Genomic DNA, 22,435 nt, shown 5'->3' with positions numbered 1-22,435 from the left:
TAGCTTGCTTTGATGGAATTTGAGTGGACTTGTTGCAAACAGAGGCTTTAAAGGTGTTTGTGTTTCCGCTTCCCCTCTTGTGCTTCTACACTCTGCCACTAGAAGAGTACGTGCAGGGCAGCCACAGTTCCCAGAATGAGAGACACGTGGAATAGTCCAGACCCCAACTCAAAGCCTGGCCCTCTCCTGGCTCAGTCAAGCCCGGCAGAGAGTCGCTGAACAGCAGCCAATCTGAAATGAAATAAATCAGTTGTTGTAGGCCACAGAGATTTTAGGGTTGTTTATAACACAGCATTATTGCTGAAAAATACTGAAAAATACAAAGAGAGGGAGAGAAGTAAGCTAACTAGTACATTTAGAAGTATCTGAGGTGCTTTGCTAGCAGGCTGCAGGGGCTCAGGGAAAGGCACTGGAAGCAAGGATCACACTGCTCCAGTAACTCTCCTCCTTCTTTCTGGCACCATCATTAATGAGTCACTCCTATCAATGTATAGTATAAATGTGCTGATTTTTATCATTAACAAAAATCCTTCTTAATCTCATTTTTCTGCACCCCTTTATAAAGACTTCTCAAGTGCTTTCTTTATATGTGTTGTCACTAATTCCCCACATCCTCTTCTCTCTTGAACCCTCTCCAATCAGGCTTTCAACCTGACCAGCCCACAAAAACAACACTGTTTCACCAATGACTTCCACATTGCTAAACAACAGACGATTCTTAGTCTCTTATGTTCAACTTTTCAGTAGCTTTTGATATAAGAAATCACTCCCTCCTCCTCAGAACAGTCTTCAGTTGGCTTCCAGAATACATCACCCTCTTCCTGACCACTGGCCGCTCCTCATCTGGCTAGTTTCTCTTTATATCTCATCCTTCAAATAGAGTTCTCAGACTCTCTCTTCTCTACAAACATTCCCTTGGAATCTTATCCAACCTCATTACTCTTTGCACGCTTATTTGCTAATGATTCCCAAATTTGTATGTCTAGGCTGGGCCCGTTAGCTGAATGTTAGACTCAGGTGTCCCATCGCTTACCAATATCTCCACTTGGATATCTAACATAAATCTCAAATTGAATTCTGGATTTTCCCCCTCAAAACCTGCTCTTCCCTCAATTTTCTTTCTTTTTTTTTTTTTTTTCTTCCCTCAATTTTCTCCAACCCCCTTCTTCCAGTTGCTTAGGTCAAATTTTGGAGTTGACCAACAAGTGCATGAAAAGACATTCAACACAACTTCACTGATCATTAGGGAAATGCAAATCAAAACTACAAAGAGAGGGATGCCTGGGAGGCTCAGCAGTTGAGCATCTGCCTTTGGCTCAGGGCGTGATCCTGGAGTCCCAGGATCAAGTCCCACATCAGGCTCCCTGCATGGAGCCTGCTTTTCTCTCTGCCTATGTCCCTGCCTCTCTTTCTGTGTCTCTCATGAAAAAATAAATAAAATCTTTTAAAAAATAAATAAAAGGTATAAAGTTTCAGTTTAGGAAGATAAAAAAGTTCTAGAGATAGTGGTAATGGTTGCACAATGTGAATCTACTTATTTTTTTTTTTTAATTTTATTTATTCATTTGACAGAGAGAGCAAGAGTACAAGCAGGGGAGCAACAGACCTCCCATGCGGTGCTCAATCCCAGGACCCTGGGATCATGATCTGAGCCAAAGGCAGACGCCCAACCAACTGAGCCACCCAAACACCCCAATGTGAATGTACTTAAATGCCACTGAACTGTACATTTAAAAATGATAAATTTTATGTTATTTATATTTTATTTATTTTTTTAATTAACTTTTATTGGTGTTCAATTTACCAACATACAGAAAAACACCCAGTGCTCATCCCGTCAAGTGTCCACCTCAGTGCCCGTCACCCATTCCCCTCCAACACCCGCCCTCCTCCCCTTCCACCACCCCTAGTTCATTTCCCCGAGTTAGGAGTCTTTATGTTCTGTCTCCCTTCCTGATATTTCCCAACATTTCTTTTCCCTTCCTTTATATTCCCTTTCACTATTATTCATATTCCCCAAATGAATGAGAACATACACTGTTTGTCCTTCTCCGATTGACTTACTTCACTCAGCATAATACCCTCCAGTTCCATCCACGTTGAAGCAAATGGTGGGTATTTGTCGTTTCTAATGGCTGAGGAATATTCCATTGTATACAGAGACCACATCTTCTTTATCCATTCATCTTTCGATGGACACCGAGGCTCCTTCCACAGTTTGGCTATTGTGGCCATTGCTGATAGAAACATCGGGGTGCAGGTGTCCCGACGTTTCATTGCATCTGAATCTTTGGGGTAAATCCCCAACAGTGCAATTGCTGGGTCGTAGGGCAGGTCTATTTTTAACTCTTTGAGGAACCTCCACACAGTTTTCCAGAGTGGCTGCACCAGTTCACATTCCCACCAACAGTGCAAGAGGGTTCCCTTTTCTCCGCATCCTCTCCAACATTTGTTGTTTCCTGCCTTGTTAATTTTCCCCATTCTCACTGGTGTGAGGTGGTATCTCATTGTGGTTTTGATTTGTATTTCCCTGATGGCAAGTGATGCAGAGCATTTTCTCATGTGCTTGTTGGCCATGTCCATGTCTTCCTCTGTGAGATTTCTCTTCATGTCTTTTGCCCATTTCATTATTGGATTGTTTGTTTCTTTGGTGTTGAGTTTAATAAGTTCTTTATATTTTACAACAATAAAAAATAGTTTAAAAATTTTGGAGTCATCCTTGGTTCAAATATGTGTCTCACATCCCATATCCTCAGCTAATCCTAAATCTGTTCACTTCTCACCATCTCATCCTCCCCTTAACCTGAGTCATGAGCACCTCCCATCTAAACCACTACAATGGCCTCCCAACCCTTGCTTCCACCTTTCCCCTACAGTCGGCTAAACGTCAGCCAAATCATGTCCCTCAAAACCCTCCCCTAACTCTCCAGCAAACACTCAGGAAAAGTCAGGGCCTTACAATAGGCAAAAGGGGGTTACAAGACCTGGCTCCCCATGATCTTCCTGAGCTTACTTCATCCTCTTTCTAGATCAGCCCACTTCCACTGCACTGAAATCCTTGCCATGACTCATTCATGCCAAATACATTTGCTCTGTATCTCTGCATACATCGTAGCCTTTTGAGGATTAGCCTTCTCCCATCAGACATCTATGGCTTTGGGCTCCTGCTCATCCACCACCTTATCAGCGACACCTGTCCTGATTACTCCAAATCCATGCCCGTATCTTTTCCTGCTTTATTTTTCTCCATGTCACCTTCATCTGATATAATATATATTTAACACGTTAATTTTTTTTTATTTGCTTATTTGTCTCCCTCTCTAGAAAATGAATTGAATACAGGGATTTCTGTCTGTCAAGTCCACTACTACATCCCAGAACAGTGCCTGACATGTGCAAAGGACTCTGTAAATATTTGTTGAATGAAGGACATCTCTCTTTATCCTAGCAGAAAGGCATGAGCACAGAGGATACTTGTGTTAAGTTTAAAAAGTTGAAGGGTTGTCAGTCAAGTAGTCAGAAAGGGCTAAGGAAAATACAGGTGGGGGGGTTCTGGGAACATGAGGAGCACAAAGGGTGACACAGAGTGGACTGGGAGGGGACAGGCAAGGGGAGCCCTCATGGGGAGGGGTGTTAGCAGAAAGGGGAGGACAGAGTGACACGATGCTGGACAGGCAGGCAGGACTTGGACCCTCAAGGGTCCAGCATCCACGTCAAGGAGTCGAGACTGTCTTGTTTGCACAACACATGGTGATCACCCAGATTCCCATAGGGCCTTGCCCCAGAAAGCTTGGTGTGTAGGTCGTGGGGTGCCATGGGGGAATAGGGTGAGGTGGGGGGGTGCAGGGCTTTGCACATTGAGTTGCTGAGTCCTCAGACCCTGAAAGCAGATGTGTGCTTGCTTCGGGGAACTACAGTTTATGTGTCTTGCGGGAAGCTTTTCTCAGAAGATTCTCCCTTTGGAATATGAGGAATAAAACACAAAACAACACACAAAGGGGGTGGAGAGAAAGAATCTACTAAGACCGCTTGAGATGGAATCAGACTTCTGCCCTTGGACCAGGTTGCACACCACTGGTTCTCCGGCTTCTCAGGCCTGCGAATTTTGTACTGAAACCTACAGCCCCAGCTCTCATGGGTCTCCCGCTTGCAGATGGGAGATCAGGGCACTTCTCAGCTTCCATAATCATGTAAGCCAATTCCTTACAGGAAATTACCCATATATATGTTTGTTCATATATATGTTTCTCTGGAGAACCCTGACTAATACACTACATTTCATAAGTTTGGGGACCACTGCCCTGGCTTCAAGAGTAGAGTCCTGATGGGAGCAGAGAGAGGACTGCAGGAGTCAAAAGGACAAGCTGGGGAGGAGGACAGGGGGTCGCAAAAGCTGGAACTAGAACTGGGGAGGGGAAGAAGTACCAGGAATAGTGGTAGGCCCAGTGACTCTCTGCGCATAGAGTGGGGAGGAGGGATAAGAGTTCAGAGCATTCTCCAGCTTGCATGACTGATGGGGTGTCCACGCCACCCCACCTCAGAAGCATAGCATCCTGGAATGCCAGAGTATGGAAAGTCTACGGCTGCTGTTCCTGACTCAAATGTCTGCACACTCAGGGGAGCCCCAGATTCCTGGCACCAAGTCAGAATAGAGGACTAGCCAGATCTTAAGAAGGAAGACCTGAATTTAGGTGCTGACATGCCCAGGAAGAACAGAGGTCATGTGGTTGCTGCCTTGGAAACAGAATGGAATAGGTCCCAAGCAAGGCTGGGCTCCTGCAGGCAAATGGGTTTGGGGTGGGTTTCTAATTGAAGTCCTTGATGCTAGTTAAAAATCTCACCATTACCCATCAAGGAGCCATTGCCAGGCACCTAGCTGCACATGGCTGGGCTGTGAGGCTTTGGCTTCTGAATCACTGAGGCCCACTGTCTTCCAAATCAATTTAGACTGAGACTTAGCTGAAAAGTGAGGGCTGTCCCTCTGAAGGTTTTTATTTAGAGCCCCTCCTCTTACTGGCTGAGGCTAGTGCTCCCACAGATGTAGGCCTGCCTGCCTTCCTGGGAGCTACACTGGTTGCAAAAGACTTGGGATCTGGAAAGGGACCGCCTTGTCTTGCAAATCTTGCAAATGACTTGCTTCAGCTTTTTGGAAAGCAAAGACTCCGGACAGCTCCCTTGGTTAGCCAATCTGCTCGATGGATACACATTTGTGTTAGTGATACTTTTTTCAGGATAAAACTAATACAAAGAAATCTTAATATCGCCCATAGGAAATACTATAACAGAATGAGAGCCAAATTGGGGCATCAAAATCTATAACAACGCATGCAAATAAAATTGCGTGAGCTCAAAAGCAGAAACAGCAGCTCTTCAGGTTTACGTGTTTTGATTACGATTTTATAAATTTAAATTCTGAAAGCAGGCTTTGTGCATATGTCTATATAGACACACATATCCATTCGCTCCACACAAATGATCTAACAATGAATGCTAATGTTATTTTTACATAGCACTTTCCAGTTCACAAAGCAACTTTTAAAAGTAAACCCCACAGCATGGAAGATAAATATATTGAATGCCCCTTCTAAATGACTTTTTATTTTCTCCACTGTTCTCCAGGGGGAAAATATCTCTAAGCATTTTCCAATCCATTTATTGTACCTTCTGCATAATCTTCAGCAAATGATATGTTTCTAGCTAAATATTCTTGTCCATATAACACCTTAACAAAACCCAAAGATCCATTTATGATACTCGGGTCACCTTTGCAAATTGTCTTCCCAGCCACAGCTGACTTTCTGTGCTTTGATCACATGAGCCTTGAGCACCGAAGCAAAGAGTTGTGCCAGATGCTCTGTTCGACTCTCACTTGGGACGATGGGTAGACACTGCTCACTTGACCCAGACATAAGAAATGGAGGAGCCATACTGGGTCAAGCCCACAGGCCAGACCATCTTTTGTTTCTGTTTCTGGCTTGTGTTATCAGAGAAAACAGAGTCTGTGACCACTCACCACAGCAGGGGCCTCAACAAGTTAGAGTAGATTAAATTAAAATTAAAGATATAAAATTGAAGATGCAAGATGGTGTTTTATCTTTCTTTTTTAAAATATTTATTTATTTTAGAGAGAAAGAGAGAGAAAGTGAGCAAGGCGAGAGGGAGAGAGAGAATCCTCAAGCAGACTCCACACTGAGCATGGAGCCCGATGTGGGGCTCAATCCCAGGACCCTGAGACCAAGACCTGAGTTGAAACCTGAGTCAGGCACTCAACCCACTGAGCTACTCAGGTGCCCTGCAAGATGGTGTTTTAAAATCACACACACACTCACATACACACACACACACACACACCAACAAAGAAAAGAGTCAATAATATACCAAAATATGACCAGGGTTATCTCTGGATGATAAAAAATGAAGGGCAATAAATTTTTCTTCTTTTTTCTCTTTTATTTGTTTTTGTGCATTCTCTATTTTTTTCTATGATGAGTGTGTACTTCAATTATAATCAGAAAAAAAATCTAGTTGTTTTTCTTTTATTTGAGGGCAGGGATAGACCACCGAACCGCTCTGCATCGGTGTCTGGGCCTGAGACACAAGCCCAAGAAAGAGAAATAGATTCTGACAAGGAAGAAATCAAGTTCTGAGGCCTCCCCGCAAGGGATCTGATTTCGACTTTGCTGCCTCCACCCGGCTGGTCTATTTTGGTCTGAACAGGCCGATAATAAATGTGTTGTCTTTTCCATTTCGGTCCCTAGTTCCACAGAGGAGAAGAATTTAAGAGACCCTTGTTGCTGCTGTGGGTGTAATGAGGTGTGAAAACCTTTTCCATCCAGGAGACAGGGAACCACAGGTCACAGACAAATAATGGCTACCATGTTGGGTGTAGCCCCTCTCTGCTTTCAGAGATGAACTCTTGAGGTCAACTTTGCATAAACCTCTTCTGGAAACAAATGCAACAACAATAGCAAGAGCATTTGGCTTTTGTAAACTTGAGGGCAAACTTGCTCTCTGTAGTGTTTCTACATTTCCAGAATAATTTCCCCCAAGCCACTCTCCCCTTTATCCCTTGCTCACCAGAGTGTTCTTTCTAAATCTAAAAGCTGACTACATGACAATTCGACTTAAATCTTCGGGGGCCCTTTATTACCCACAGTAGTGGCTCTCAACCTTTTTCTGTCCCAGTGTCCCTGAGGATTGGGCATAGTCTATGGGGGACACTCACAACTTATTCACCTTTGCGTCTGGGTGCCAAACCATGGTCCAGGCCACTAGCAGGCACACAGTAAGTCCTCAGTGAGATGCTGCTGAAGTAAACTAGCAGGGACTGTTACAAAGTACTGTATCCTTACCATCTAGCAGAATTCCTCTTCCAGAATTCGACAGAAGGTAAAGGAATGAATGAGTGAGTGAGAGAAAAGTGAATGAAGAACTCCATGTGACAAAGAGGGGACACCTTCAGATGTGATATATGCTAAGTGAAATTATGCAAAGCTGCCTTGGAAGAGAGGCACACAATTATTATCTCCAAGTCACTGGTGAAAAAATGCAATTTTACTCACTCAGATAATAAAGCTGAAAAATAACAGAGGGGCTCCTGGGTGGCTCAGTCAGTTAAGCATCAGCCTCTTGGTTTTGGCTCAGGCCATGATCTCAAGGTCTTGAGATCGAATCCCATGATGGGTTCTACACTCAGTGGGGAGTCTGCTTGCAATTCTTTCCCCCTCTCTCTCTTTCCCTCTCTGCTCCTCACCCCACTCACCCTCTCTCTTTCTCTAGAATAAATATGTTTTTTTAAAAAAGAAAAGAGTAGAAATTATTCTTTAGTAAACATTTAGTGAGAGCCTAATATGAGTCAGACCCTGAATCCAGCGCTCTTTTCACTCAGTTCAAATCTGACAGCTGTCTGTGAGGTTACAAAAGAAAAACTACTAGTAGAACATTCTGTGGGTGAACATCTGGGAGGTTGCGAAGGTGGGTTCTGAGAATAAAGTTAAGTATAAAATCATCTCTACTTTCACTGATGGTGACAGTCTTCCTTCTCTTGGTTGAGTTCCCTGAGCCAATCTTAAAGTCTGTCAGCATTAGAGGGCAGAAAATGTATTTATTACATACTCCTGAAAGTCCTTTCTTTGCTTTTAAAAGAGAAAGAAAGGCCCAGGGGTTATGGAATAATGCTTTCCTAGGATGTTTTGTTCTGATTCTTCTTGTCCAGTAAAAATATGTGAAACTCCCCTTTAAAATCTTTATGTTTTATAGGGTGCCTGGGTGGCTCAGTCAGTTGAGTGTCCAACTCTTGATTTCTGTTCAGGTCATGATCTCAGCATTGTGAGATCAAGCCCCATGTTAGGCTCCCCGCTGAGCATGTACCCTGCTTGAGATTCTCTCTCCTTTCCCTCTGCCCCTCCCCCTCTAAAACAAATTTTAAATAAATCTTATAAATAAATAAATAAACAGAAAAAGGGGAGACAAGCTGTTTGCCAGTGCCTCAGGAAGTTAAAAGTGAGCTCTTGCCTTTCACTGAATCTATACCAGCTGTCTTCTGTACAGATTAGGAAGCAAGGCTCAGAGAGTTTAAGCAATGTTGCTTGCTATCTTCATCTCATTAGGGCAGAGATGAATCTAGAGCTTGTCCCTTGTCAGTCCAATATTCCTTTTTTCTAAATTGAGTCTTCAGATAAAATTGAAAAAGTTCCCATCAAATTTCTAAGTTGTGCCACATAGACACAATGACCTTTAAAAAATGATACCTGGTTGTGACATCACTCCCATGTAGAACAGAGGTTCAAAAGGACTCCATAAATGTCAAAAAGAAAGGTGAATATATTCACAGAATTTTAAGATTGTAAGCAAGATATCACCCAGACCATCTTCCTCATTTCATAAATAAGGCAAGCACGGCCCCCAGAGTCTACTGATTTCTACACAGTCACACAGTTAATGTGGAAGAGTCACAACTGGATTTATCTCTTGATGTTCAGTATTCCTTCCACCAAAACTTAAAATCCCTCATGAGAAGGATCAAGGGTCTCAGAACACCTTAAAGGTGGAGCCCGCGGGACTGACTCTGGAAACTCCACCTCTAGCTCTCGGGCATTACCTACAAGGCCTGTTACTCTCTGATCTAGCCAACTCCAGATCAATAATCTGCATTTATAGAACTCTTTCTTCATCAAGAGCTGTGCTAGGGGTGAAGGGATGCAAAGATACAGAAGCCATGGTCCCTGCCATGGCAACCTACCATTTAGCAACAAATATGTAAACAATTAGTCATGAAGTGGTACAAAATGACAGTGGTTGGATATAGCGTGGTGGCCACTTTATCTATTTTCCCAGAAAACATAATGCCCCACACACTATCTGTGGTAGGCTCTCTGCCAGAGGGGTGAGTAGGTATTCTCAGCTGGGTTGATGTTAGAACTCCATCCCTCTGACCAAAGTGATTGGCACAGGATGGGCATGTGATCCAAACAATGGCAAGCAAGGCCCTTCCTGGGATTTTATTCATTGTGGTGGGAGAGAATCTCTCCCTCCTCTGTTGGGTCTCAGGGTTGGAAGGATGTGAATTCAGAATGACCTGAGGCCTTGTTCTCCATCACATGGAAAAGGCCAATTAGTAAAAAAAGAATGACTGCCACCAGACTTGTGCAGAGATACGAGTGGGAGAAAAGTTAAGGACATCTGTCTAACAACAGCTAATACCTAGGTCCTTGGATGTCCATCTTCCTCCTCTTCATCATCACCAGAATTGACATTTTCAGTGCTTAATTTTACATCAGGAATGGTGCCTACATAAATATCAGTACTTGACATCACCTCATTTAATAATGGTAATGATAGTAGTATTAACAAAATTATGAAGGTAATACTATGCTCCTTTTACAGAAGAGTACTAAGGAACAACGAGGACAAATAATTTGCCATGGGTCACACAGTTAGGGAGGTCACACATTTTTTTTTTCTGCGGGGGCCTCTGCTCCTGCGAGCCTGGACCGTGCCGAGAGGGGAAGTGACTCAGGGCTGGGTGACCCGGAGGGCTTCTCTTGCAGCAGGTGACCGAATGCTGTGCTCTACTTTTAAGAATCTACTGTTTTTTTTCTTTTTTCTTTTAAATGCCCCTTTATCCTTTGGCGTCTGCTGTTGCCAGGCTGGGCGGGAGAGGGTGAGAGGGTGGGTGTTTGGGAAAAGGGACTTGCCTTCCCTTGTTCCCCCCCCTCCCCCGGGGATGTTGGACTGCAGTCACCCCCGGTCTGCTAAGACACCTGCCGCTGGGGACCAGCCCGCCTGGAGTGCATGTCGCTGCAATGCCACCACCGTTGTTGATCTTTTTTTAAACGTTTTTTTTGCCTTTGCCTTCATACACTGCATTTTGAAACTGTAAAATGGGGAAAATAAATTTGCTTTTGGGAGGAAGAGATATGCTGCTAGGCCTTGTTCCCTTCCGACTGGACTAATAGGCCAGTGTTTCTCTGGGTCTTCCTTTGTCCCTACACACGCAAATAGCAGTAGTAGCAGGGAGGGATGGTGGCCTTGCTCTGGACGTTGGGATTTGTGTTGGAGATTGGGAACTCAAACTTGTCTGACTCTAAAATCTTAGTTCTTTCTACTGTTACAGAAAGCCCTGAGGCCAAAGGCACTATACCCTAAATTAAGGCAGGCAGTCTGAATTTCTTGTGTAGTATTAGGATTCAAGTATCCACACCATTTGACACCCCCTCCCCGCCCCCAGGCTGGACTGACTCTAAGGTTGCTTCCTTTCTGTGTTGATTTCTGGTGAATCTCTTCCCTAATTTGATTTCTCTCCCCCCCCCCCCCCCACCCGCCAGGATGGGTGGAAGTCCTCTCTCCAAAGAGAGAAATCTCAAGTCCTGTGCCCCAGGACAGCTGCCTCACATTCTCCCTCTTTACTTTCCACTTCTATCCAAAGTAGAAGATCACCATTTCTGACACCCACACATCTCCATGGATATTCAATAGGTTGTCTTTATTGAGCATTTATTATGTGCCAGGCACTGTTCTAGGTTCTTGGGATACATCAGTGGACACAATATACAGAGATTACTACTCTCATGGAGTTGAATTCTAGTGGCTGGATGGTGAGACAATTAGGAGAAGATAGTCTAGCAGAGAGTAATGCAGGCCTCACCAACACATGCCCCTCAGTGAAATCACCCTTTTCTCCTAGATAATCCCCACTTGCTACTTTTTTTTTTTTTTTTGTACCGTATGGTCTTTAATTAAGTAGAAAGACTTCCAATCACATCACCCAGCGACCATTTTACCCACTGCTATTTGGCCACCAGTGTCTTGTCTCTTTCTTCAGCAATGGTGAAGAAGATATCCTTTCCACAGGGATGGAAAATCCATGGTTTGTTGCCTTTGCCAATGGCAAAAATGTTGGAGATTTGAGTGGCAAAGCTGTTGCCATTGGCTTCTTTCACATGAACTACATCAAAAGAACCAGGATGTCTCTCACTCTGTTTGTGATCACATCAATGCTTCGCAGGTCAGCACCTCCAGTCACTATACACAGATTACCAGTGTCAAATTTGATGAAATCAGTAATCTTCCGGTCTCCAATCCATCTGAATGGTGTCATTCACCTTGATGAGGGGACCAAGATAGCAGATGGTGTGAGCATCATGAGTCACCAGATGAAGGATTCCTCTTATCCCCATAAGGATCTTTCTCACTTTGCACAACTTATACTTGGCCTCCTCAGGTGCAATCCAATGAACAGCAAAGTGACCCTCGGTGTCACAGATCAGACGGAAATTCTCCCCAGTCACTAAAGCTGATGACATCCATAAAACCAGCTGGGTAGGTTATATCAGTTCAGACTCTGCCATCAATCTTAATAAAACGCTGCATACAGATCTTCTTTACTTCATCTCCTGTTAGGACATACTTAAGTCTGTTCCTCAGGAAAACGATGAGAGGGAGACATCCTCTCAGCTTGTGGGGACCAGTAAATGAGCAAAAGGCAAATACACCTGTCAGTTTATCCAGCATCCAATGCTTTGGAGCTGCTACACACTTCAGATGCTTCTTGGGACCATGAGTGATGGCTGCAGTAGGCACTAGCAGTAAAGAGTTGCTTTTTTTTTTTTTTTAAGATATTATTTATTTGAGAGAGAAAGAGCAAGCACAAGTGTGGGGGAGAGGCAGAGGAAGAGGGAGAAGCAGACTCCTCGCTGACCAGGAAGCCTGACTTGGGGCTCTATCTCAGGACTCTGAGATCATGACCTGAGCTGAAGGCAGACACTTAAGCCACTGAGGCACCCAGGCGCCTGCCCCTCAAACTCGCTTCTTGATGCCCTGATGCAGTCACGTAGGTAGGAATTCAGAAGTCTCTTTGGTCCTTTGCTCCTCTGCTCAGGACACATCCACTGAGTTATTAAAGACTGAAGAGGCTATCCACAGGGATGCCCTCACGTCCATCCCTCCTCCTTTGGTTCCTCCTCCCAGTCCTGCCCTCAGGCCCCCATCATGCCAGCTGAGCGTCCCCACACTCAGCTCCATCTCTCCCTTCCAGCTTCCCTCCCACACCACATACTGAATCACTGCCCCGGCACTGCCCCTGGGGCTCCCCACTGCCCACTGGATCAAATGATTCTCATCATGGCAGTCGAGGCTCCATACACCCAGCATCAAATCCTGCCATCTCCCCCTCAGACCCCAAACTACAGTGACACTGGGTTACACACTATATTCTAACATTCCACATACCTTCAAACCTCCTACTTTCAGTCACACCTCTTCCTCTGCCTGGAACGCCTTTCCTGCCATTCTCTCCCTCATGAAATCCCCCTCAACAAGAAGTTCAAGATGTGATATCACCTGCCTTCCGAAAGCTTCTCCAGTGCCACCATGAGGAATTCATTCATTCACCCAAGAAATATCTACAGAGTCCCTAGGCCATCACCTGGCCACTGTAAGTTACTCTCTCATAACCCAAGGACAGTTCTCTTCTGGTATGAAGACAGGGAAAAAGATGTGTCCTCTTATTTCATCGCTTTCTTTTCTTACAGAAGTTAGAATGTGTCACTTCCTTCTATATGCCCCCACAAGATCTGTCCATGTCCCTTTGCAGCCCCTATCACAGTGCATCATGTTCTGTGGCTGAGGCTATTTTTATTGGAAGATGCAGTCCTGTGCACGTAGTCTTTCCACCCTGCTCAACTACATACCAGGGGGCCTTGGCCTGGAACACTTCCTTACCTAGAGATGAAGAGCTCACGCAGCCTGTGCCAGGCTTATTGGTTTGCATGGAAATGTCTTTTTCCTTTTCAGGCTCAGTGTGTGCTCCTTTGCTCTGCTTAAGTGTGTGCACCAACGGCCTGTAGGCACACTCGCAGATTTCAGTATTTCAGACACCACAAGGGAGGAGGGGTCCTTCTATAGTTGTGCAATTGCCCTGTGTCAGCTGCCGGGCATTCATGAGCCACAAGGGAGGCATGCACATGACTGCAGTAGACCTTTCTCTCTCTCCATGTGAGGGAAGCATCATTCCACCCAGTGTGTTTTCCGGCAACTCTGATACCAAGATGCAGTGGACATAATGTTTGGACTTCTATGCCTGGTGGTTAGCATCATGATGACCCTTGCTACCCTCATGTAGTTGAAGTCTTCCTGTAGCACTGGTAACCAGGGCACAGTGCTCTGCTTGACAATTTTCCTATCCCAAGAATCTTCATTTTTAGCTGGTATCCTGCTAATAACTCCATTTTCCAGATTTTTCTGTAGATAGTTATGGCCACATGGCTATGTTTTACTTAGCTCAATAAATGAAATATTACCAAGAGTATTATGAGGGCTTCCAGAAATCCTCCTTAAATGGAAGGGGATGCACCTATGGTCACCTCTCTCCAACAGTGTGGAAGGTGGTTGCCACTGCTGGAGTACCAACAATCATCTTGAGCCATGAGGTAATGTTGAGGATGAAGCCTTGCAGCTGGCATGGCAGAGCAAAAAGATATAAAAGCATGGCTCCCTATAGCATGAAGCTTCCTTCCCAACCTGTGACTATATCTCTGGTCCTCTTTCATGTAAGAGAGGAATAAACTTCTCATTTGTTTGGGTTTTTCTATTATATGTAGCCAGGCCTAATGCAAATAAAAAGTCCATCTGTCTTGCTCACATTTGTATTTCCTCCACCTTGCACAGTGTCTGGCACAAAAGAGATGTTCATGAGAAATACCTGACAAATCATAAATAAATGGGCATGTTTTAAATGGCCCACACCACAAAGATAATATAAACTGAATATTGTACATACATATGTAAAACATAAAGATTTTTATCATTCAGGGAATACTTTGGGGATAGCCAGGGATTTTTCACGGTAGCTGTTAAGATCCAGTTGAGTGCTGTTTACACTCTGCACTTCTTGAAATAACACATAATCTTGCTTTTGGAAGAGTCTGCTGTCAGGATGGCCTCATTGTTTTGGTCACAATAGGCAGACAAGGAAGAGTGGCAGCTGCCCAGCTGGAAGATGGCTGGGAGAGATGAGTGTTTTCATGATTATACTTATTTAATATTTATAAAAGATAACTATCATCAGGATCCAACCTCCAGGCTACCAAGTAACTTGTTTCATAAAGCTTCACGGCGGGTTATATTTGTATCACATATTTCTTTTTCCATCATAGTAGTCTTCACTGTTGGCCCCATATGTAAAGCAAACTACAAAACCATATGGTCCCTTGTTCTGGATTTTTGTAGCTGGAGGGAATAAAGAGTCAACTCACTATTTTTCTTTAAAAATATACCTACTACCAATTTCTTTGAAGGGAAAAGAAAATATTATTAGTAAATGAAGTATATTTCTCCTTATGCACACATTCCCCTTTCATTCCATTGTTTAGCAAACATTTTATAGAGGACCCCCTATATGCCAGGCACAGTTCTCAGTAATGGGGGTACAAAACATTTGAAACACACCCAAACACTTGTGTGCACAAAGCTAACATTTTAGTGTGAGAATCAGACAATAAATGTCAAATAAGTAAAATAAAAAATTGTTAGTGATAACTGCTAAAGAAAAGCATAAAGCAAGGAAGGTATTTTAGGGGACTGTAGTTAAAATTTTACACAGCATGGTGAAATAAGGCTTCTCCGAGAAAGGAACATTTGAGAGAAGGTGTGATGAAAGGAAAAGCAAACAGTGCAGTGTCTAAGGGAAGAGCACTCCTGGCAGAGGTGCAAGGTTGTGTGCGGGCAAATAATCATCAGGAAGCTGGTATGGCTGGGGCAGAGTGAGCTATGGAGAATGTACAGCAGGGGAGAGGTGCTGGGGCCAGGTCATGGAGGCCACACAGGTCATCAAAGAAGCTGGGATTTTATCCCCTAGGCAACGGAAGCCCTGAAGAGTTTTGAGGATGGTGACACGATCTGATGTACATTTTTATAATGATTACCTTGGCTCCTGTGTTGAGAACAGTGGAAGCAGGATTAGTGAGGGTTTGTTTCTCTTTGGGGGCTCCAGACACTGCCTTTCACCAGCCATTCTACCTTCTTCATTCCTTCAGTGATCTTTTTCCCCAGGCCATTTCAGAATCATAAGCTATTCTGGGCTCCCACTGTCCCCATCAAAATGTATTTTTGGCTTCTTTAATCCCACTAGATAGTCAGCAACATCTGCCATTGTGGCAAATTCAAACCCAAGAAGAGCAGAGTGAAGAACAGAAGCTTGTAGAGTCTTCATAGAGTAGTTAAAGTGGGCCTATAGTCTCCCCACTGTTTAGTCAGGACTTCTTCAGGTGAAAGTAAAACTAATCCAACTGTACTCCTTTTCTATTTTTGATAAATTACCACAGATTTAGCCACTTTACATAAGGTCTATATGTCAGAAGTCCAGGTATGGAGTGGCTGAATTCTTGCTTAGGGTCTCTAGGGCTGAATCAAGGTGCTGGCCAGCTGAGTTCCTGTCTGGAGGCACTGGGGAGAAATTTGTTTCCAAGCTAATTCAGGTTGTTGACATCACTCAGCTCCTTAAGGTTGTAGGACTGTCATCAGGGACAGCTCTCAGCTCCCAGAAGCCACCGCAGGCCTGAATACATGGCCCTTCTATCTCCCTCACTGAATTATTCTCACATTTCAGATCTCTCTGATTTCTCTCTAATCTCTAGACTTGGCTCTAAAGGCTCATGTGATTAGGTCAGGCTCACCCAGATAATCTCCCTACTTTAAGGTCGGTTTATTTGGGAAGTTAATTACCATTGCAAAATGCCTTCACAGCAAAACCTGGATTAAATATTGACTAAATAACTGGGAGAAGGTGGGTGTATATCAGCAGCTGGGAACTTGGGGCCATCTTACAATTCTGCCTACTACACCAAGTAAAAGGGAACAACACACTGACCCATGTGTCTGGAAAAGACCTTTTGAGAGAGGGAGGCACTGCTGTGGGAGCCAGGCAGGGCCTTGGGGACTGACACTAGGACCCAATGCACCCTGATTCATGCATACTCTCTCTCCATTCACCCCTTAACTATGTTGGCTCCTGCTCATCTTCCTTCTGAAGAGCTGCTTTCCCCAAATAACAGGAAAGACAGCCATCAACTGCTCTAGTTCCTGCTTTCACAGTTCTGCTATTCCAGGAGAAAGAGAATTTCTTTCTCCTAATGCTTGAATTGTTCAAATGTTCAGAGAAGGATCCCCCGTCGTCCCCCACCTAAGTCATATGCTATGGCTGGAATGAGAAATGCAGGATCAAGACTGAGATGCTTTCAGAGCCATTTGGAAAAGGAGAGGAGTTTTCCAAAGGAGGGAAATGGAAGGTACACTGGACAGATAAACAGATCCACTATGACTCTAGTCAGCTATCAGCCTCACTCTTTCCTGCAAAGACCTTAATTCTCCTCTGCATCTCTCCCATTCCTTTTCTTACCTGACTAGTCTTGTCTTCTCCATCTCTCAGGGGACTGAGATCTAGTTCTAGTAGCCACAAGATCAAGTTCAAACCTCCACCAGTTGGGGGTGTGGGACAGGGTAAGACAGTGAAGGAATAATGCCTTGTAGAATAATCTAGAAAGAATTCTAGACCAGAGAGTAGCCCTTGTCCTGTCACTGTGACATTGAACATGCCGTGTAGCCATGTGGGTCTGCCTCTCAGAACTCCCTTCCAGAGAACCTGATGTCACTTGGCAGCTTCCACCTTTCACATTTTTGGATTCACTCTGATATTCACATCAAGACAATGATCCCTCCAAGCTACTTTGAGCCAACAATCAAGCCCAATGGGATGCCAAGTCTGGGCTATTTCTGCCCAACACAAATTCCTGTAATGTTTTGTCTTTTCAGGAGCTCTGTATTGGCCTGGCAAAGACCCTTTTAAAGCTATCCTGCAATCTGCTGGTTCTCCCACCCAATCCTGCCCCTTTCCCTCTCTTCTCACAGGTGTCAGGCCTGCAACACGTGGGGGTTCCCTATCTACTCCTTTTCCCTCTCTTTTTACTCTTCAGACATTTCTCCCAATAAATCTCTTGCACATCTAAATTGGTCTTGGTGCTCACTTTTTGGAGGATCCAAACTGATACTCATGTCCAGGCTCTATTTCTCGTCTGTAACACGAAGGGAATTAGAATGGATTTCTGGGATCCCTGATAGCTTTAAAGATTCTAGAAAGTTGAGATTTTAGAGAGTTACCTCTGTTTGATGAAAGAAGAGAAAGAGGGCTGGGTAACTAGATCTCTAATCCACAACTATTTGGGCCTTTGATCCTTGCTATGTTTAATTTTTATCACTATAAAGAACCTTCTTGTTGATAATATCTTATCAGGAAAGGTAAATAATTCTGGGCAATGTTTCAAACGGCTACAAAGAGTTTAGGGACTGGCTGAAAACTCTACACATGGCTTGAACCATCACTTTGCCTGAGCTAATGGTTCTTATACTTCAATGCATGGAAGAAGCAACTTATAAATGGCAGATTTTTAAACCCAACCCATAGAGAGCTTCACTCATGAGGAAGGTGGTGGCTCCTGGGAATGTGCTCCCTTTTTAAATTTATTTATTTATTTATTTATTTATTTATTTATTTATTTTTAAAGATTTTATTTATTTATTTATTTATTTATTTATTTGAGGAGAGAAAGAGACCATGAGCGGAGGGAGAAGCAAAGGGAGAAGGACAAACATACTCCATGCTGAGTAGAGAGCTTGATGCAGAAATTGATCCCACGACCCTGAGATCATAACCTGAGCTGAAATCAAGAGCCAGACATTCGACCAACTGAGTCCCCCAGGCACCCCAGCTCCCTTTTTTAAAAATCAAGCTCCCTAGTGACTCTGTTATTGGTAGTTTATAGAATAAATTCTCAGAAATGCAAACCTAAGATAAAGTAAATTTACATTTTTTCCTTAAGTTTTATAGTAATTATTTACTGAGATCCTACAGTGAGTTGTGGGAAGCCACATGGTATCATTAACTCTGCATGGTAAGGGGTGGGATGGACCAAGGTGATTTCTTATACATGGTGACATTTCAGCAGGTCATAAAAAGTGAGCAAGAATTTGTTCCCCAGGTTGTAATATGGTGAAACCACTTCTAGTATATTTAGATTAACAGCTGGGATGCTGAGGAATTCTGGAATTGGTTAGCAATGGAGGAAGAGACCACAGGAAAGAGTGTGGATCCTCAGTTTGTTTGTTTTTTTATTTTATTTTATTTATTTATTCATGAGAGGCACAGAGAGAATCAAAGATATAGGCAGAGGGAGAAGCAGGCTTCCTGCCGGGAACCCGATGCGGTACTCAATCCCATGACCCCAGGATCCTGTCCTGAGCCAAAGACAGATGCTCAACCGCTGAGCCACTCAGGTGTCTCTGGTTCTATCTCAGTTACTGATTTGGACCTTATTTTAGAGATCTGTGATACAGACAGAGAATGTCACTTCAGGAGTTTAGGGAGCAGCTCTCTCATCTAGATAAAATACAAAGTCAGCAATGAGTTGAGAAAGAGTCAGAAGTAGTAAAGGCTATTTTTCTTTCCTGGCATCACATGTGCTAGAACTTAGAATGGTGCTCATACAAAACTCTCTGTGAAGTTGCAGGATCTCTGCTCTCATTCCCTTAGTGGGCATTCTGGGGCATCTCACAGTGCCAGGAGGGAGTATCTAATTGGTTTTGGTCACCCTATCTGTCCCCCAAGGTTAACCTGGCTCAAAAGAGTCAACTCTCAGTGAGGATACCCTCAAAAGGGTTGTCCCTGGCAGAAAAAGAGATCAAGAACCTCTGGTCCACTGACAGTCCTCAGAGTTGACCCACAGTTGCTCTTGCGTTTGACAAAGCTTAGTCTCTTACATTTGAATAATTTGTATAAAAAATGTATTTAAAAAGCATTTTGTTTCGGATGCCTGGGTGGCTCAATGGTTGAATGTCTGCCTTTGGCTCAGGTCATGATCCCTGGGTCATGGGATCAAGTGCTGCATCATGCTCCCCACAGGGAGCTTGCTTTACCCTCTGCCTATGTCTCTGCCTCTCTCTCTGTGTCTCTCATGAATAAATAAATAAATAAATAATATCATTTAAAAATCATTTTGTTTTTCATTATAAAAGTAGTACATGGTCAAGGTAAATCCAAAGAACCACAATTTTTTTAAATGAGTAGTTCTCTTTTTTTAAAGATTTTATTTATTTATGAGAGATACAGAGAGGGAGAGAGAGAGAGAGAGAGGCAGAGACACAGGCAGAGGGGGAAGCAGGCTCCATGCAGGGAGCCCGACGTGGGACGTGATCCTGGGTCTCCGGGATCACGCCCTGAGCTGAAGGCGGCACTAAACCGCTGAGCCACCTGGGCTGCCCAGAACCACAATTTTTCAAAGCTACTCCCAATTAAAATATTTTTAAAGATTTATTTATTTATTTAAGAAAGAGAGACAGCATGAGTGGGGAGAGGAGCAGAGGGAAAGAGAGAAACAGAATCTGAAGCAGATTCCCCACTGAGCTTGAAGCCTGATGCAGGGCTTGATCTCACAACTCTGAGATCATTACCTGAGCCAAAATCAAGAGTTGGATGCTTAACCAAATGAGCTACCCAGGTACCCCAAAATATTCTTTAAAAAAAGAGAACATATATCCTATAATCTGAGGGGGTTAAGGACCCTCTGAAGTGCATCTGTAAGCCTCTTGCTACTTATGGACCCTTATTCAGGAACCTCTGGGGTAAGGAAAAAGGAAGCCAGAAAAGAGAGATCAAAAATCTAAAATGCTGGACACAGATCTAAAAATTAAATTCTTAGCATAACCTATATATTCTTCATTTGTTCCCCTGAACAGAATAAGCTTAAATAAACATGGCTGCATTACCTTAAAACAAATCAAAAGAAGAATAAAAGTCCCTTCTATCCCCACTTGAACAAAGAAATAGTCACACTCACATTCTGGTGTGTTTTCTGCCAGGTTACTTTTGTACTTAACTTTTTAAGGTATTTCATAATTATTATCATGTTATGTATTCAATTTCAGTTCCTCACGTTTTAATCTACCATTATAAGTGTTTTTTCTTCATAAAAATAAGTGTATTTTTCCTTTATAGACATCATGCTTACTGTGGGTATGAAATTCCATCATAAATACCTCAATCCTATTTTATTGCTCTATAGACCTATAATTGGAAGTTTAAGTTATTTCCAACATTTGTTTATAAATAAGGGTGCTTAAAATAAAGGCTTGCAAGAAGGCTTTTTTTCATAGTTTGGATTTTTCCCTTCGAAGAATTTTTAGAAGTAGAATCTGAGGATGAGAGTAAGAGTAATCATATATATATATACCATCAAACTGCTTGTGAAAGAGTGGTACCATTTCACACAGCCATTGGTCTGCTTCACCACACCCCCATCATCATCAAGTGTTCCCTCTTCTTTAATTTTTGCAAGTTTGTTCGCAAAATATTATTGATATGCTTCCCATGGTCCTGTTTTAATCCCATGACTCTTGATTCCCAGCGATGCCCATCAGACATTTTTACAAACCAGTATCAGAGATGTGTAAAAAAACAAATGAGCTAGGACATTTTACAAATGTTCACTAAGGCAATTTTATTCTTTCAATTCATCATGTTTCACATTTTACTAGAGATGGGTTTCTCAATCTCAGCACTACTGACATTTTGGGCTTTGTTGTGTGGATTGCCCTGTGCATTGCAGGAGGTTAAGCAGCATCCTTGGCCTTGACCCACTAAGATGCCAGTGGTTCTCTCCTCCCCCAACTCCATCATGACAACCAAAAATGGCCCCAGACATTACCAAATGTCCCCTGGGGGATAAATAGCCCCTAACTGAGCTCCTTTCTCAGCTCGCGCTTAGAAAGGTGGTTTATCCCCCACCCGCCCCATTTTGAAATGAAAAGGAATCCAAGAGCAAAATACCAACTTTAAGAAGCCTGCGCTCGCTTTTCAGGGCCCATACAGTTAGTAATTGATCAAATGAAGCATGAATGAAGCAAGTATAAGTCAACCGGAGAGATCCAGGTTGTCGCTGGTCGGCTAATGCTGTTGAAACCTCCCTTCCCAGCCCTTTTGGTTTCCATGAGCATCATCTCTAGAGTAGAGAAAAATATGCATATATTTTGGAAGATATAGATGAAGATAAACAAGGATCTGGGGGAAGCATGAAGATATAAAGAGGGAGAAGCATAACCCACATTTTGGAGATGGAATTCAGTACAATTCCTGCCATTGGTTGGCCCTTTGTATTTTCATAGCTATTGCTTCCCTGAAAGTCCCTATGATGACTGGTAGGAAAGGGTGCCATGGAGACCATGCAGGAGCTGAGAGAGGAAAAGGAAGAGGGAGCAAGAGTAGATCTGGGATGGAAAAACACCTGCAGGCCTGGAGGGCAGTGGGTGGAGTGCTGTAAGGCAAGTGAAAGTACCCGAATCTTACCACGTGTGATGCCTAAGGAGCTAGCAAAAGTGGCTGTGGACACAGGTGATAATGTTACACACTGGCATACAAACTGAACAACTGATTTACAGAAATCTGTTTTAATGACTAAAAGTATGTTATTCCACTGTGAAAAAAAAAATAGCCCCTAACTGAGAATCAAATGTCTCCTAGGAAGAAAATGGCCCCTAATGGAAAAATACATAGCTTTGTTAGTTCAGGTTTCCATTTCCAATATTAAACCTTGATTTTTTAGTATCTTAGACATGATAGTGTCTGCCTAACATCCTTTCTTGGTCTGTCCCTTGTCAAGAGAACTCTAATTTGATTGAGCTGTTCCCCTCCCGTGGACTCAGGGGGTGAATTATGAGTGATGATGTCTCGCCTAAGCCAGGTCTCACAGTCCTGATTCCCTTATCAGTGATTGGTTTTGGTTTGGGGGTGGAAATCTGTCCTGGCCAATGGGACCCAAGCAGACATCTGCTGAAAGATTTCCTCACTAATAAAAAGCAGCACATAGAAGGAAATGCCCTCCTCTTTCAGCAG

General features: G+C 43.4%; 1 protein-coding gene and 1 pseudogene across 2 annotated transcripts in view; both read right to left on the bottom strand.

The window, feature by feature from the left end:
- The window catches only part of FAM184B (family with sequence similarity 184 member B), a 133,991-nt gene that overhangs the window by 81,229 nt on the left and 30,327 nt on the right, over positions 1-22,435 (bottom strand). The gene's annotated exons all lie outside the window — the stretch shown is intronic.
- On the bottom strand, positions 11,289-15,649 carry LOC140595393 (small ribosomal subunit protein eS4, X isoform-like; annotated as a pseudogene).

Source organism: Vulpes vulpes, chromosome 14, assembly GCF_048418805.1.
Source record: "Vulpes vulpes isolate BD-2025 chromosome 14, VulVul3, whole genome shotgun sequence".
Classification (NCBI taxonomy): Eukaryota; Metazoa; Chordata; class Mammalia; order Carnivora; family Canidae; genus Vulpes; species Vulpes vulpes.
This window is presented reverse-complemented; position numbering and strand designations above follow the sequence as displayed.